The sequence below is a fragment of the Bufo gargarizans genome, unplaced genomic scaffold (genome assembly GCF_014858855.1).
Source record: "Bufo gargarizans isolate SCDJY-AF-19 unplaced genomic scaffold, ASM1485885v1 fragScaff_scaffold_96_pilon:::fragment_2:::debris, whole genome shotgun sequence".
Lineage (NCBI taxonomy): Eukaryota > Metazoa > Chordata > Amphibia > Anura > Bufonidae > Bufo > Bufo gargarizans.
The window spans coordinates 31,557-39,292 of NW_025334192.1; the positions used below are offsets into that span (position 1 = coordinate 31,557).

The 7,736-nt window shown below is 41.5% G+C and overlaps 1 protein-coding gene across 1 annotated transcript in view; it reads right to left on the reverse strand.

Moving 5' to 3' along the window:
• The window catches only part of LOC122922863 (cysteine-rich venom protein 6-like), a 30,438-nt gene extending 23,493 nt beyond the window's left edge, over positions 1-6,945 (reverse strand). Inside the window, exon 1 of the mRNA XM_044273619.1 lies at positions 6,905-6,945. The gene's annotated coding sequence lies outside the window, so the exon portion shown is untranslated. The remainder of the gene's footprint in view (positions 1-6,904) is intronic.
• Positions 6,946-7,736: the final 791 nt, after the last annotated feature.

Here is a 7,736-nt window from a genome sequence, read left to right on the forward strand (position 1 = left end):
TTTGTGGACTGATGAAAGTAAGATTGTTCTTTTTGGGTCTAGTGGCTGGAGACAGTTTGTCATACGCTGAAATCAAGCCACAGTACACTGTGAAGACAGTGAAGCATGGTGGCACAAGCAGGGGTGTAACTACCATAGCGGCAGACCATGCGACTGCTATGGGGCCCAGGGCAAGAGGGGGCCCAGTTGGGATTATCTCCTCTTCTACTGGAGGTGAAAACTTGGTCAGGACTCTACCCTCAAAAGGAACAATTATTAGCAAGTGAGGCAGTGGGAAAATGGCCCAAGGGTCATTGAAAAGGGTTTAGGCGGAAACTATTCTGTCCTGTGTAGGGGCCTGGTTTGATCCTTGCTATGGGGCCCTTACTTCTCTATGTACGCCAGTGGGCACAAGCATCCTGATATGGGGATGTTTCTCATACTAAGGTGTTGGGTCTATTTATTACATACCAAGGAACATGGATCAGTTTGAATACATCAGAATACTGGAAGAGGTCATGCTGCCTTATGCTGAAGAGGAAATGACCTTGAAATGGGTGTTTCAACAAGACAACGACCCCAAACACACCAGTAAATGTGCAACATCTTGGTTACAGACCAACAAGATTGACGTTATGGAGCGGCCGGCCCAATCCCCGGATCTTAATCCAATAGAAAACTTGTGGGAGGAGAAAAAATGCAGTTTCTGAGGCAAAACCAAGAAATAGAGACGAACTGTGGAATGTAGTCCAATCATCCTGGGCTGGAATACCTGGTCACAGGGGCAGAAGGTGGTGACTCCGAGCAACACAGACGTCCAGCAGTTCTCAGAAACAGCGGTTATACAACTAATTATTAGTGAAGTGATTCAAAGGAAAGCAAAATCTTCAAACATTTTTCAGTTTATACGGATTGATTAGAGTTAACACTCGTGTTTTCTGAGAGTTCTGAGTTGTGTGTTTAGTGAATGTTTGAGTTTGTAAAGAAGAATATAAACACTGCTATTTGTTTGAACAGTCTAATATTCACTTTTATTCATTTTTTTAGAGGAACAACACAAATTTGAAATATTTTTCTTCATGTTCATGTGTTCAGCTTGTATTTAAAATACAATTCCCTCATAAAATAACAATTCCATTCAATGGAAAGTAACAGAAATGAAATATAAAAAATTAGTATATAATACATATTGCTTGATGGTATACAGTATGTTGCAACCAACTGTGGTCTCAGTCCCTCTTCAGGTTCCTACTGCGGAGCTCACGCAATTTGCTGGAACCTGTATTTGTGTGCAGCGGCATTTATGAAAGTAACATAGTCCTCCAATTCTCCACAGTATGTTTGTATTAGAACATAGCGATCTTATTGCTACTTTATATTGCACTTTCCATACGTTTTGTATTTTGTTACAAATTTTTGTTCGATGCAATTTACAACAGTTTCGCTTACCAGCGTTCAGGAGTCTTTGTGCAATATGACCGATAATGGTCTAAACATACGTGGCTTCCTCCTATGTACTTTTTTCTCTGAAAATGCTGTGGTCCCCCGTCCATTGTTACGCTTGTGCCGGGCTCTTGTTTCAGCACATGCGGGCTGGTGATCCCGGGACGCCAACTCCGCTGTATCGCACATGCTTTCCTTGATGGAGGATTTTCGCTTTACCGCTTGCGTTATCTTGCTTTGCCAAACGCGTTTCGAAACCTTCATAGTTTCTTTATCAGTGGACAAAAGATTTTATATAAAATGAGGGACAGGATGCCGTTTATATTGGGTTATCAGCAGTCTTTTGAAAAACGCGGATCCGACTTTATTAGGTCTGTATAATTAATGAAGCCATGGACCGGACCACTATCACTTTTAGGGCTTGTTCACACGACCATGCCGTTTTATGCGGCTGCCGCCCGTGTGCCTTCCGCAATTTTCGGAACGGAACAGAAAGCCCATTATAAAAATGCCTAATAGGACAAGACTCATAATTTTTGCTGGGCCATGGAATGGAGCAACGGATGCGGACAGCACACATCTTTTGCAGACCCATTGAAATGAATGGTTCAGTATACGCAAAATAAGTTTGTGTGAACAAGCCCTTAGTCTCTTATTCACATGTTGCGACATATTCAATTTCTCATAATACCCTTCATGTGACTGATATAGCGTCACATATACTATACGATGTGTAGGGAGCAGTGTGTTATGTTATATTCTTATAACCCATGAATAAAAATAAACATGTAAAATAAAAATAAAAATAATCATAAAATGTAAAAAGTGCAAAAATACAGAAATATAAAATACAGAAATATATGATACATTTTTGCATAAATGTTTTGAGGCCGATGGGAGGATGCAGGTCATGTCGATGCGCTGGAAAACAGTCTGGCCTCGACATGTCGTGTAAATCTACCGAAATTTTCCAGTTCCGAATTGAGTCCCAAAGGAGCCAATAGTCCAAATTCATAGATCATTCTAGATTCATATCTTGACATTTTCGAGATGAAGTCTCCACCACTCCAATCTTTCTTCACTGATTGGATTGCTGCATATTTCAAACCTGATGAATTACTGGCATGGCGTATTTTAAAATTATATGAAAGGGTATGTTTCTCATATCCTTTTTTGATATTGTTAAACCCTAGTTTTAAACGTTCTTCCTGTGCGGCCTATGTACTGTTTAGCGCACGGTCCTTCCAGGACGTATATAACTGCTTTACTATTACAAGATAGCATTTTCTTAAACCCTTAAGGACCCTGCCTTTTTTTTTTTACCTTAAGGACCAGGCCATTTTTTGCAAATCTGACATGTGTCACTTTATGTGGTAAACGCTTTTACTTATCCAGGCCATTCTGAGATTGTTTTCTCGTCACATATTGTACTTCATGATAGTGGTAAAATTTGTATTTATTAAAAAATTCCAAATTTACCCAAAATTTGGAAAAAGTTGAACATTTCCAAATTTCAATTTCTCTAGTTTTATAATAGATAGTAATACCTCCAAAGATAGTTATTACTTTACATTCCCCTATGACTGCTTCATGTTTGGATCATTTTGTGAATGCCATTTTATTTTTTGGGGACGTTAGAAGGCTTGGAAGTTTAGAAGCAAATCTTGAAATTTTTTAGAAAATTTCCAAAACCCACTCTTTAAGGACCATTTCAGGTCTGAAGTCACTTTGTGAGGCTTACATAATATAAACCACCCAAAAATGTCACCATTTTAGAAACTAAACCCCTCAAGGTATTCCAAACTTTGTTAACCCTTTAGGTGTTCCACAAGAGTTATTGGCAAATGGAGATGAATTTTCAGAATTTCACTTTTTTGGCAGATTTTCCATTTTAATCCATTTTCCCCAGTAGCAAAGCACGATTTAACAACCAAACACAACTCAATATTTATTACCCTGATTCTGTAGTTTACACAAACAACCCATAAGTGGTCATAAACTGCTGTATGGCCACACGGCAGAGCCCAGAAGAAAAGGAACACCATATGGTTTTTGGAAGGCAGATTTCACTGGAATAATTTTAAGCTGCCATGTCACATTTGAAAACCCGCTGATGCACCCCTAGAGTAGAAACTCCAAGAAAATGCCCCCGTTTTGGCAAAGCAGTTTTGTTGGTACTATTTTAGGGTACATATGATTTTTGGTTGCTCTATATTACACTTTTTTGTGAGTAACAAAAAATTGCTGTTTTGGCACTGTTTTTATTTATTGTTATTGACAGTGTTCATCTAACAGGTTAGATCATGTGGTATTTTTATAGAGCAGGTTGTTATTGACGTGACAATACCAAATGACTACTTTTTTGGTTGTTTGTTTCAGTTTTACATAATAAAGCATTTTTGAGTGTCTCCATATTCTGAAAGCTATACTGTAGTTTTTGGGCGACTGTCTTTCGTAGGGGCTATTTTTTTTTAGTATAAGATGACTGTTTGATTTGTACTATTTTAGGGTGCATATGACTTTTTGATCGCTTGGTATTGCACTTTTTGTGATGTAAGGTGACAAAAAATGGCTTTTTTGACACACTTAAAAAAAAAAAGGGGGTTAGGTCATGTGATATTTTTATACAGCAGGTTCTTATGGATGCGGAAATACTTAATATGTATACTTTTTTTATTTAAATTTTACACAATAACCAGCATTTTTTAAACCAGAAAATCATGTTTTAGTGTCTCCATATTCTGAAATCCATAGTTCTTTTTAATTTTTTGGGGCGACTGTCTTAGGTAGGGTATATTTTTTTTTTGCTGGATGAGATTACGGTTTTATTGGCACTATTTTGGGGTGCATGTCTTTTTGATCGCTTTCTATTACACATTTTGTGATGTAAGGTGACAAAAAATGGCCGCTGTTTTGGCGGCTCGGATGCGTACCCATTCACTTCAATGGGGGCGCAAAAGATGTGGATAGCACTCCGTGTGCTGTCCGCATCCTTTGCTCCATTCCATGGCCCCGCAAAAAATTTCAACTGTTAGTGTCTTACACTGTATGATGTTAATAGTTGCCTAGGAAACCCAACCTGGGGGCTGGGCCCCTTAGGCCTCTGTACATGCTAGGCCCCAAGCCTTGAAATGGCTTGGGGCTGCCATGGCAACCATCGAGTCCCCTCCACAGTAGCACGGGGACCCGATGGATGAGGTGAGGGAGCGCAAACCTCCTATATGCCGTTGTCAGAGCTGATTGCGGCATATGAGGGGTTAATCCAGCAGCATCGGCGTTATCACCGATGCTGGTCGATGCAGCAGGGATCCGGCTGTCAGTAGCAGCCGGATCTCTGCCGCTGATCGCGGCACCGCACGTGGGGGGGAGGAAGGACCGCAGGACGAGAATGCTCGTCCTGGGGCACTAAGTACCGGCCCTTTAGGATGAGCGTTCTCGTCCTGGGTCCTTAACGTGTTAGTTTCCCACTCAAATGCATTTGCCTTAGATGTTAATTTAAATTAAAATTGGTAGCCAGGGGCAAAATAAATCAAGGGCCCCCTTACAGGCCCCACCCATGTTCTGCTGCAAGCCCCCCCAACGTGTACAGAACCAGGCCCCTCCTAAGTTCTATCCTATACAGGTAAGTATTACGATTCGCGACTAGGGTGGCCACTTGCTTCACCCCAAAAAGGAGGACATTCTAGGCCACACCCTCAACCTTATAAATCACGTCCCTCTCCCAGTAAGTGCCCGGCAAAAGAAAAAAAATACGTCACTATAGCGCTTTTGCTTTACTGGACTCTACGGGATGGAAAAGCGTTGTATTATTAACTCAGTTCAGCAGTCCTGAGTCCCCCATTCACAGTAGTTATTAACCCCTTTCACCAGTCCCCTCTTCAGTGAAGAGGGGACTTCTGAAGGGGTTAATAAATACTGTGAACAGGGGACATTTGAAAGGGGTTAACAATTACTGTGAAGGGCCTTTAATAGTTATTAACCCCTTTCAGCAGTCCCCCATTCACAGTATTTATTAACCACTTCAGCAGTCCCCCATTCACAGTATTTATTAACCACTTCAGCAGTCCCCCATTCACAGTATTTATTAACCCCTTCAGCAGTCCCCCCTTCACTGAAGTGGGGACTAGTGAAAGGGGTTAATAAATACTGTGAATGGGGGACTGCTGAAAGGGGTTAATAACTATTAAAGGCCCTTCACAGTAAGGGCCTTCAGTAGTTATTAACCCCTTTCAACAGTCCTTCATTCACACTGGTATTTATCAGACTTTTTTATAACGTATTTTTCTCCCCTTTTCTCCCCGGGCCTGCCACAGCCCACAGCAACAGCAGCGCCGCCAGCCCAGCACAGTCTTTCAATTTCTTTCAGACCAGACACGGCTGAGACGTAAAGCTGCCTAGGCTACCACTTAATCCAAAACCACAACCTCAGCGAACTCTGTGCCCACGCTCCTCAGAGGTCCCTTCTTTCTCCCGCAAAACCCGCAGCGCCAATGAGTGCGCGAACAGCGCTGCGGTGTGTGTGACATTAGTGCGGTGCAGAAGGAACACAGTGACGACTGTAGTGATGGGAAGTTCGGATCTTTCAGATGAATCGGTTCATTTGAATCAGCTCATTCAAATGAACCGATTCATGAATCGGATCTTCGCTTCACTTGCTGAGTCACTGACTGCTGAGCTGACTCGCAAGTGAACCGAAGACTCTAGGTGGTGCGCATGCGCGGATGCTATCGAATCGATTCACTTGCTGACTCAGTCGGCTCTTGGTACATTGTCTGACTGAGTGAGTCAGGAAGAGTGATCATACTTATAGTGAAGGGATTCAAGGGAAGCGGACGCCGGACAGGAGGACTCAGGAGTCAGGAGCTGTCATGTGTGGTGTGACTGTGCATTGTTGTCTGTTGTGCATGCAATGCATTGTTACCCACAGTGACAGCAGGACAACCAAGTGACTGCACAGGGAAAACTGGATGCGCTGAGTTGATAACAGTATTACAGTAACACTGGCTGATAATAAAATAGTCCCCACAGACATCACTCAGGAAAATAACTAGTGTGCAAACATATAACATCAAGCGATATATAGTATATACTCATTTTTTAAATTTCATTTCTGTTACTTTCCATTGTGTGGAATTATGTGCTAAACCCTGGTGAGCTCCTCATAACAATTGTATTTTTTATATATTGGCTAGCCTCAAACTGCTTTCCAGTGGGTGATAAAAATTTAGGAAGGACTTTGCCTCCTCATTTGAAAAGCAATAGAAGAAAATAACGGATAAGAATCAGCAATGGGAGCCTGATCCTGCTTTCTACTCTAAGAGTTGGTAGAACCAATCTCTGGATCCTTCGTATTGAAGTGCATGTAGAGGTATGAACCAGCCCCAAAGTGAGGCCCCTCTGTGATGTTAGTACATACCTATCATATTGGTGAAATAATATATTATCTTTTCTTCCAGATAAGAGTAGAAGCTTTGGTACATACCTGGATGATGCACTGTGTATTGTCTTCTGGTGATGCAGGGATACTACTGGTGTGCTATTATATATACATTGAGGGTATGGGTGTGTTCAGGGTGTGTGATCTGTGACCTAGTTTTAGTGTATAATGTGTCATTGATGTCATTATATAATATATAATTAGTGAACCAGGAATACATGAACATTATGATCTGAAGAGCTGGTGCAACTTTATGTAAATCACTAGTGTTGAGTGAAGCGAAGCATCAGAAGCAGAATTTAGTCCAAAGTTTAAGAAAACTTTGATTTTAAATTAATCCATATTTCCTCGGGCTTTGTGGTAATTAATAATTTTTTCCTAAATGGCGGCTGCACGTGTTAAAAAGTGAAAGTAATTGCAGAGGAGAGAAGCCTCATAACGCATGATCCCAAATAATGCCGTGCGGCCAGCCAGTCCTCAGGTTGCCATCCCCTTGTGATGTCACAGCTAGGCAGAGCCCTATTGCTGCGACCTTGACCGCAGGGGCAATGTGTGAGTGTGATGGCCCGATAGGTGTAGTGGTTGTTACTCACGTTTCTGCAGCTCCCTGGGCCGGCGTGCAGTGAGGAGAAGGAATTACTTTGGGGCACATTCTGGTGTTAAGGAATCTCCTGCCAGATGTTGGTTGAGGTGCCCTTGATGGTATAGGGTTTAAGGTGCAGGGAATGCAGGGTCAGAGATTTCATTAATGCACATTTAACTCTGTATTCACAATTATTGAATAATGTGTCACAGAATTTTAATATACATTAATCACGTTTATTATTGTGGTATGAATTACACTGGATATGGGTATGAAAAAATGATTTAATTTTGC